Raw genomic sequence first — 10,745 nt, forward strand, 5'->3', positions numbered from 1 at the left:
ATTTGTATGAAAAATACGAATGTTTGTTCTCGGGTCTTGGGTGTTTACTATGTATTTAAGTATGTATCTATCTATATAATTATATTTATCCGTTGCTTAGTACCCATAACACAAGCTTTGCTAAGCTTACTTTGGGACTAGGTCAATTGGTGTGAATTGTCCCGTGATATTTATTTATTATTTGGGTGAATTTCAACAAGCTTGAAATTTACCTAATTTTGGTGGCTTTTTTTATTTTTGTTGTCCGAGTCAAAATGATATATCAACAATACGTTACAAGTCATAATAAATATTGTGTCGTAATGGCCCTTCATTATAAATAGTAGTTTTGGAGATTTTATGATTTTAGTAATTTGATTACCACCAAAATTGCTTGTACCCACCAAAATTAGATATATTGGCCACCAAAATTGCACATCTACACCAAAATTAGATGTACTTGTGCTAATTCAAGGTAAAAAAACATTTTTCTTGATCAAATTGTCTGCTGGATATAAAAAGAAAATAAATGTTTTATTAATCGTTTTAATTGTACCAAAATCTCTACGAAAATACAATGTTTAACTCGTAGTAACAAAATAGTACATTGTGTCTTAAGGGCGGTAAATAAGGAATTACGAACGAGCGTCTATTAGAAGCCCGAAGTCGATGATAATGCAATTATATTTTCATCACACTTGCTCTTAAACAGTGTCGTAACATGCAGGCTACTATGGTTGCAACCCCCCAAATAAAACCCTCGACCTTAATGTGCTTGTCATGAAACCCGTGGTCGGTAAATGAGTCATTGCCGGTACTAATTTTCTTGTCATGAAGCCCAAGGTCGATAAATGAGTGTGATACTGCATGGCGTGCTGGTCGTGCTGGCGTGCAGGAGCACGTCGGGCGCATGGTCAGGCTGGGGGAGGGCGGCGCGGAGGCTGGCGCTGCTATGAGCGTAGTCAGCGGTATCGGCAATTTTTGAAAAATTTTTAGTTTTTCTTTTACAAGTATACAATTTACAAATATACATTAAACATTGTATGTCGCACGGGCGGTACTAGAATTACGAACATCGACTAACTAAAGCTCAGTCTTCGACTTCGGGCTTCTAATAGACTCTCGTTCGTAATTCCTTGTTTATCGCCCTTAAGACACAATGTACTATTCTTTTCGAGGACTTCTTCTCTTGATTGTTTTTTCTTGCGGTTAGCCATTCTAAAAAATTAATTAAGTTTCATTGCAAATAGTGATAATTTAGTTTTATTGTAAAGGAGGTATCTAAGTGTTTATATTTTACTTGAAATAAGTGCATTGAGTCAATAATGTTGTAAATGCAAAGTTTTAAATGTAATAGGCTTAAAAATGAAATTATAATTATGTGGGTGGGCTTCAAATTACCACCAAAACCACCAAAATTGATCCACCAAAATTAGAAAAAGTGCATAAAAAAATGATTAAAAACAAAGCCGTATCATTCACTTCCAATTTAACTTAATATTTTAAAAAGGAAACTTTTTAACATGCCTCGCATATACTTCATACAAAAACAAGTATTGCTAAGTCATTAGTTACATACACCACCAAAATTGCATTAAAAAGTATTTTAACACACCAAAATTAGATACTTACGTGCTTGGCGGACAGATCCAGCAAGATATGGGACGTGTGTCATCGCTCAGTGCAGGAGCGGAACTAAACGCACAGGTTAACACACGTTTGTTGGTCTTATTGCGTTTCGTTCGACCACAAAAACATCTTCAATATTTACCACCAAAATTGCCAATTTCACATGGACAAATTTTAGTGCCTAGTTTTGAGTATAAATTCATGTACTAATATTTATTTATATATTGTTATAAGATACTTGAACTAATGAAGAATAAAATTCAATGCATTTTTAGTTAAATAAATGGATGTTATGGTTCTATCATAGACATTCATCAAGAACAACGGATACTGGACGCCACACCAAAATTATGATTTCAATGAAAAAAATTTTTTTTAATAAACATGAATGACTTTTATAAAACTTTGCAATTTGGCTTAAGATAAAAATTTGTGTTTTCTTTTTAGAAAAAAAATTAAACCTCTAAAACAATTAGTCCACACCATAATTATCAGCTCTGCCACCAAATTTTCTCGCTGAGATAATCACCCATTTATTTATTTATTTATTTTATTTATTTATATGCGACAGGCAACTGATAGCGGTTGAAATGCTCGTAGAACTACCCAATTACAATGTAAAAAGCCATTTCGAAGTTTAACACAAGTGACACAAGTCACGAAAACAATTTGAATAGCGATTCAAATCTATAAACTGTTTACACAAAATGTCTGACAAAAGGCTATAAATAAACAACACCATCTTAATAGTTCCGACAGGAGTGGCGCCACAAGTCATTACAACCAAAGAGTTACTTTGGTATTTCTGTTAGTTCCGATGTTTTCCGTTGGTAAGACTATTGTGGTCTTGAGTGTTATCGTGCCGGAGGGTAGTCAGCAGGTAACGGTAAAACATCACGAATGTTTGTTCTAAAGATATATTTGAATTTGATAAGTTCTAAACTTGATCGTGTTTTAAACTTAGTATTTTTTATTACCTTAGGCTGATGTTTTTACGACAGACTTTTCATGGTTTGAGGACATAATGGACGTAGTTATGCAAACAGGAACCAACCCACACCTTCCCCCAAAGTCTAGATAAGTATGCAGCAAGTTAATAAAATGCACCTTCTATCAACTCGATAGTGCATTTCAGTAACTTGTTGCATACTTATCTCAATTTTGGGGGGAGGTGTGGGTTGGTTCCTGTTTGCATAACACGTTCTTTATTGTGTGTAAAGCTAGAGCATTTTGACCGTCTTAGTGAAACGTCCTTACGCCTCCACGATTTTTACAATAACGAAATTCATCTTGCTATCTCAATTAACTTCAGTAAACTAGTTGAGAAAGCAAGATAAATACGAACTTTTCCCACAAAATACAAGCAAGTCATCGATCACAACATCTGTACCTTTTACTACGTGTTATGGATTCGCAAAGTCTGTAAGCAAATACACTTTTTAATTGCAGCATCGGGGCAAATTTATTAAAGCCCCGCAGCCTAATAAAAGCGTTATATACCCTCAAATAAAACCGGGTTTATCTCCAAACGTTACCTTCTGCGCCAGTGGCTCCGTCGCCGAAGTGCGTCACTTGGACAAATACAAACAAAGGTATGGAAACACCCTTACAATATTATATTACCTTTTATTAAACTGGATGGACAGGGCTGTGGGGAATATTAAGCTCAGTGGGACAAAGATGGCGAGAGGATCTTTTGATGATCTGTTGATTAGGGATTAGTATTAAGATATACTGTTAGTGTGCCTGTTGTTGGATTTAATTACAGTAGCTTGAGATTTTATACATTATACTCGCAAAATTTGTAGTGTGCTTTTATAACTTAAATGACTACCATAAATTAGTACCATATAAACAATTCATTGCTACGTCCGTACTAGGCAACGGATAAACATACTTTATACATCTCCAAGACTTCCCCTCGTGAAGCTAAATCCATGCTCATAAAATGGTTAACTAGTTTAAATTACCGCGATACTGACACACACACACACACACACACACACACATACGTACACACTACGTACTCGCCACACAACTTGTTCGTTTAGCTGCCTACTTTTTATTTTTGTTAATGTTTAGTGATTTCCACGTGACAAGCTTAGCCTAGTGTGGAACCAACGGAAACTCTTCTTGTAATTTGTTTTTGCTTTTAATAAACCATTTTTTTTTGATAGATAAATACATACTTTAATACATATTGAACATCCAGGACCCGAGAACAAACATTCGTATTCTGTATACAAATATCTGCCCCGGCCGGGAATCGAACCCGGATCCTCAAGCTTCATAATCAGGTTCTCTAACCACTTGACCTTCCGGTCGTTAAATTATATTAGTCAAAGTCAAAGTCAAAGTCAAAAGTCAAAATATCTTCATTCAATTTAGGCTATAACAAGCACTTATGAATGTCAAAAAAATATCTACCACCGGTTCGGAAAAACCTCTGCTGAGAAGAATCCGGCAAGAAACTCAACGAGGTATATATTTTTTTTAAGACAGATTTACAATATCATTAAATGATATGCATACATCACAAGTATTTAACACAACTTTATTTTTAAGTATGTAGTATATATAAAAATTTTGTCAAAAAAAAATATGACTTACTAGCAATTAACACTAGATTTAAATCCGTCGCTTACTTTAAAAGGTCTTGATGTACAGACCGAAGAATTTTCTACAATGTAGTATTACTTAATTGTGTCAACTCAGTCATCTGAAAAGGCTACGCTGGATCAATATAATGAGGTCACTAAGTGAAGTTCGGTTGGTTTTATCTCCGAAATATTGTTAGTTAGCGAGCCCGAGTTCGGCTGTCCTGTTAAACAATCAACGGATGTTGTCTGTGCGTTCACAATATTGTTTGTTTATCGATGACAACGAGCGATCTGCCCTTGTCAACTGAAGGTGACACTAACGACGCAGTCATTATTAGGTATTGTGTCATGACCTGAAATTGGGGATGTCTAAAAAAAATTACCCATGGTTTTTATATTTTTTTGTATAGAAAAGTCAATTATAAGAAACTAATTTCAATATTTTTTCATTTAGTTCACTACTTTATTCAAAATTAATTATTGAAAATATTTTGGTTGATGACGTCACAATTCGATAAAGTGCTACCACATAGCTGATTGGTTCATGACTTTGTCATGTGGCACCCTCTTTATTTTTTATTTTTTTATCTGTGGTCAACTGTCAACCAACTTTCACTATTGTTATTAATTGTCAATCCGTTCCATCCTCGTAACATAATATTATTCTACATCTCGTTTAACGCCGTGAACTGCTTTTCCCTGCATTCCGATTACCCTAATATACTCGTCGACCTGTGCTAGTACCTTGGACTGAACCTGCTTATTCGTTGAACTTTGCTTGCCTCTGGATACTAGTCGTAATAGTAAAAAAGTTTTTGTGCACGTATTTTATACACTTACTAACCTATGCGACTTATAACAATATTATTTTTTATTAAATTTAATTTTAGTGCTATTTTTTTATGGATGACTAAAATTTTTTCTTGTTACTGTTCTACTTTGATATATCGGTTTAAAGATCATTTGTTTCCATAATAAATATACATTTTCGCTGACATGAGAATTTTTATACCTCAAATTACGTTAACAGGTAAGCCGGCAATATCGGTATTAGAAATGCTTTTTAAGTAGTAAAGATAAATACAAAATTAAATGTTAATTATTTTTCGTTGGCAAAAATATTATGGCATACCTTCCAACATAAGACAATCAAGTGCAACAATATTGTAGGTGGCATTATTTATCTAAATACACGTGGACTCGGAGCAAGTCATTCTAGGATTGCTTGCACTGCCTGAAACAATTTATCATGCATACCTACACACCAAATAATTAGGTCAAATCGCCCTCCAGACGTAGGTCAAAATTCACTCGCAAGGTATTATTGAATATGAATGAAACAGAATATAAACCTGAGGGACGCGGTTATACGTTAGAGAGATATGTCAATACGTTGTGCCAAATTATAAACTTATAATCCGTCTCTCAGGTAGGCAACGTGTAAGTAGAATCATTTTGAGCACTATCGTATTGTTTTGCTGAATAAAAAGTTTTAGGTTTAAATTTCATTTTACAATACAATACAATACAAAGACTCTTTATTGTACACCAGACATAGTAAGCGATACAGAAAACAGATACACAGAAAAAAATATTACAAGGTGAGCAATAGGCCTTATCGCTTAAGAGCGATCTCTTCCAGGCAACCTTTTTTACAGAAAGAAGTAAGGACTAGTTTACAACAGGTGGTGCATCAAAAGTAGATAAGAAAATTTAAACGTAACAGCAATACATCTACGAATACATACATAATTATATCGTACATATAATATACGTCCAAAATAAATATAGGTAGTGAGATAAACAGCAACAAATAAATAAATAAATTATAATAAGGCTAATAATTACAAGATGACAGATAGTGCAAGTGCAAGTGGTAGTGATAGTGAAGCATAGATTTAAATAGTGACAAAGACTAATAGTGACATTTTAATACGTTTTTGGAGATGATCCTGGCCGGACTACCAGGATGTCACTACAAGATTATTGTATTGTCACGCAAGTTACATACATAAGTAGGTATACCAAATTTCAAGTCAATCCAACTACTGGAAGTTTATCGAATTTAACTTGCAAGATTTGATTACAGACAGACAGACAAAGGGACAGGTGAAACTAAATAAAAGCTTGTAAAAAATGTAGCAGCGGTCATTCTTTATTATACAAGTAGTTAAATAAAATCAGTGTTGGTACATAAAATCAAAATATGTAACAGCTTTTACTTTTAGTTGATTGTATATGAAATTAATATGGACTACACTACGTATTTAATACAGTTTAGCTAAGGTTGGACGTTGATCTTAGAACGTATTATTTAAACTTTTGAAATAGAGTGCCTATGACGATAAACGAACAAACATAATAACGTTGTGTTTTGTGCTTTTAGTCCAAGCGGACAAAGTCGCGAGCTCAGCGTGCGAAATATACGTTATTAAATTGAATAAATTGAAGAACGTACAATTTTCATCGGCATATTCGGCGTAAGAGAACAGCAAGTGTTAACAAAATAAAATCGTTTAAAAGCAACAGATACAATGCAGAACAATTTAAAAAGAGAACAATCCTTATCTGAAAACAAAATGCTCAAGAAAAATCCAACGTGTATGCACTAAACCGGACAGGGCGCGGGTGTCCAAGATTTACGGCACAGCCCGGACAGTCCCGGACACCCGGACAACGCTCGGACAACTCAGCAAGATTAATCACCCGAAACTATCCCACTGTTGATTTTTAATCCCATTTGCGTTCCAAATTTAAATTCCGTAATCCGATATTGCGGATTGATTGCGATTTTCAAACGTTTGATATTGGGAAGGAATTGCGGCTTTGGTTTTTGTGACAAATAGAAATGGCTGCGAGCGGGGTTTGATATTTGATTCGCGGCGGTGACTAATGTGTTGTTCGTATACGTTCGTGTTTTTGTAATGCAGATTGGAAGGGAGATGTTGATGGCCTTTAGGCATTGACCCTACAACGACGTAAATACGCATTCGTACTAATATTGGAAATGTGAAAATTTTAATGTTGTTTCAATAAGTCAGGTTAAAATGGCTGGACAGATTTAGACTTTATCGGCACACTTAATCATTTTACTTTACTACCTAGATTGAAAGTTAAAGTTACTTTTATCTCAGGCAGTGCGTTAATGAGCTCTCGATATTTTGATAATACAGTTGTTCTCGCGGTCTAAATCCCGTTATATTTTTAATGTAAAGTAAGGAACATTACTGTAGAGGCCGGGAAGTAGGGGAAAAAATATTTACTATTTAAGTAAAGCAGATTTTTATTTGTAAGTAGGTTAGTTTTATTTTAATTTTTGTATATAGTTCTTTTTTTTAATTTAAATCTTTTTATGTTACAGTTAAATACTTGAGATGTAATTTATAGAATAAAAACACAATGTCAATTGTTATAGGAATTAATTGAATTAAATACAAGGAAGATGATGTATAAAACAGAAATACCAATGACTCCACACTAAGCTAAACTTGTATCATGGCAGCCAAAAGATCATAAACATAATAATAAATACCCATAGCGATCTGTACTTTCTTAACAAGAAAAAAAAAACGAAATTTGGACATTAAACATGCTAGACTAATATGAGTGTATGTGCATGTGCGTGTTGTGTGTGTGTGTGTGTTTGCGTGTTAATTTGTTTGATGAGAAACGTAAACGTAAGATGTACTTAAATAACCATGAATCATTAATAGCCGCCTGAAAATTATAACCTAATCTGTTATGACTTAACATAATCCATATAATCCAGCCCGTCCAAATGGAATTTCTTTCACGCGAGGGTGTCCATAATTTACAACGCGCCCGGAATGTCCTGGAGATTAATAGCGCTGTTTGCATAAACACTAACTGTAGAATTATTTTCCCTCTGTCTCTCTTTGGATAATTATAATATGACTAAAGAGTTCTAAAGACTTACTTTTTGTCCATTTGCTTCTGTGTAAACACACAGGGACTCAGTTTGGTTTTAATCATAAAATAATTAATATTATTAATTAGTTGTCGTTCATTGTGATGTTCTAAGGGTAGTACATCTTCCGGTTGACGATGATGATGATAATACAGTTGACTACAAGAAGCAAAGTTTACCTCTTTATTTATTAAGCATAGAGTAAAGAATTAAGTAAAATAAAGATGCCAACTAAGCTAAGTCAAAAGCAAAAACAAAGAAATTTAAAAACTTTCCAAATTAAAACAAAAAAGACCAGTGCAATAATAAAATACAAGTCTTAGATTTTTCTTTACTTAAAAACATACTCTTTCGTAGCAAAAATACGAAAACTTTTTTTTGTAAACGAGTTAAGTTTAAATAAGACTCATTTCTTGAGATTATCCTCAACTCGGAATTATCTTGGCTATTTAGCCTTATCAGTGTACGTTCACACTGCGGGTATGTTTGGTTAGAGTTAGCTGAAACTTGCTACTTGGACAGTGCTACCTAATATATAATACATAGAAACCTTTCAATAATAATTTTTTGAATCAGGCGTTTGCGCAGGTCCAAGTACTTTACTCACCCGCGACTATATGTCATACGTCTAACATCTAGTAGCATGCTGAACGGTTGTGTTGCTCTGAAGATGAACTCTGGTTGAGTTCGAAACGCGTCAATGTAGTGTGGTGGTGGTGTAGATGGGTTGGGTTGGGATGGGGTTGGGTGTGATTTATGTGTGTTCTTACAGTATGGCGGTGGAGGAGCCCCATGAACCATCACCACCACCACTCACCACTTTGACGATTGGTAATCTAGCACCGTCCGCTTTAAGAGAAAAATTTTTCCATGACTAAAGTATGGAACCAGCTTCCTAGGCCAGTTTCCGGAGCGGTACAACTTAGGGGTCTTTAAAAAACAAGCCTATCAGTCTCTCAAAGGGCCGGAAACGCACCTGTGATACCTGTGTTGACAGGTGTCTATATGGGCGGCGGTGATTGCTTCCCATCATGTGACCCTCTTATATAAAAAAATGAACATACATTTCTTGTATAGACGCGTCATAAAGTCGCGGGTGAGCAGTGATTGGTTCATTTCAATATTCGTTATTCGAAATTAAAGCATTCAACATCATCATCATTCCAATCTATAAGTGTACGTCTCATTGCTGGGGACAGGGCTCCGCTCAGAATGAGAGAGGTTGAACAGTAATTGCCACTCGGGCGCAGTGTGGATTGGGAAATTCATGCATACTTTCGCTTCCTCACGATGTTTAAGGTACTTACATTTTAAAATATAATTTCACACAAGAATTTCGAAAAACTCAGAGGTGTGACCCTGGTTACCAATAGGCTAACACGGCTGTTAAAGCATTACTTAGTTAGTTCCGTACCGTCACCGTTTTTTAAGTAGCGGTAACTTTATAAGGTTCTGGCTAAGTCAACATCAATAGCATTTTGCTGGACAAAACATCGTTCTCGGTTGCCCCGTTTGTTGGATCCGAGTAAGACCCTCAGACGTAAGGGGTCGCTTGGGAGCCCGAACTGCATCGGATAAAATTCAACGCGAGAACAGAATTTTATAAATGTTTCGGGAGATTTTCTTTACAAAAATTTACAACGTAGCTAAGCTGAACTGAATATCGGGAGATTTGGTGTTGCGAAAATGTAATCCAGAACAGAAAAATAGTCAGAAGTAATAACGTAACAAGAGTATTTTGAACATGAAACTACCGTGAGACTCACTCATATTTAATATATTGACCCCAAATAACTCACGTCTTAAATCGAGTTTAGCCCATAGCCCTTCCTCTCGTTTTAAGACGTGAGTTATCCGGGTCAATATATTTAATGTAATAAGAGTAGGTGAAAATTAAACTAAGGTGGCGCTTTTTCCGTAACCGTTATGTATGTAATGGAGTCTGCCAGCTTCTGTGTTCCCTTATCACTACAACCTGGCCGTCTTCAAATCTAGGGCTAGGGTGAATGGCCATTAAGGTACTAGGCAAGAGTGCTCCATCTTTACCTTCACCACCACATCTTCGCTTACCATCAGACGTGATTGTGGCCAATCAAACGTAAGTCTATTTCTGTAAAATAAACTTTAACTTGATTCGTTGATTCTGATTTTTCTATTTGTTGTATTGATTTCAAGATTTCAATCTTACAAGTTTCAAGTTACGCGTAGTTTTGATGTCAACTACAAAGAGATAATACAGTTAAACTTACGGAGTCCCCGTACTAGGAGTTACAATATAAATAAAAAACCAACTGAATTTAGAACCTCCTGTGTGTTTAGTTAGAAGTCGTTTAAAAATAGATCCGCTTTCACAAAACTATTCATTTATCTCAGATAAAACAGTAAGCAATTTTTCAAATAAAATAGAATGGATACCAACACAAAAGTAGACAGTGAACACCATTACGAAAAAAATAAGAAAAAAGTCTCAACAATACTTTATTTTATGCCAGTATCACGAGCACTAAACGGAACAAAATTATGACCGCCCGTAAAAGTAATAAAACGATGATAACTTTATTTTGTGCCAGTATCTTAGCTACGTACAAGCACGCTAAGTGGCGACTGAA

At 35.1% G+C, this 10,745-nt stretch overlaps 1 long non-coding RNA gene across 1 annotated transcript; it reads right to left on the minus strand.

Moving 5' to 3' along the window:
• Nucleotides 1-511: 511 nt before the first annotated feature.
• On the minus strand, nt 512-1,836 carry LOC141436297 (uncharacterized). Its single transcript, XR_012452294.1, has 2 exons — nt 1,612-1,836; nt 512-1,197 (listed from the first exon to the last, which is right to left on the minus strand). It is a non-coding gene; the product is annotated as an uncharacterized lncRNA (long non-coding RNA).
• Between the last annotated feature and the right edge of the window lie 8,909 nt (nt 1,837-10,745).

The sequence above is a fragment of the Choristoneura fumiferana genome, chromosome 16 (assembly GCF_025370935.1).
Source record: "Choristoneura fumiferana chromosome 16, NRCan_CFum_1, whole genome shotgun sequence".
Lineage (NCBI taxonomy): Eukaryota > Metazoa > Arthropoda > Insecta > Lepidoptera > Tortricidae > Choristoneura > Choristoneura fumiferana.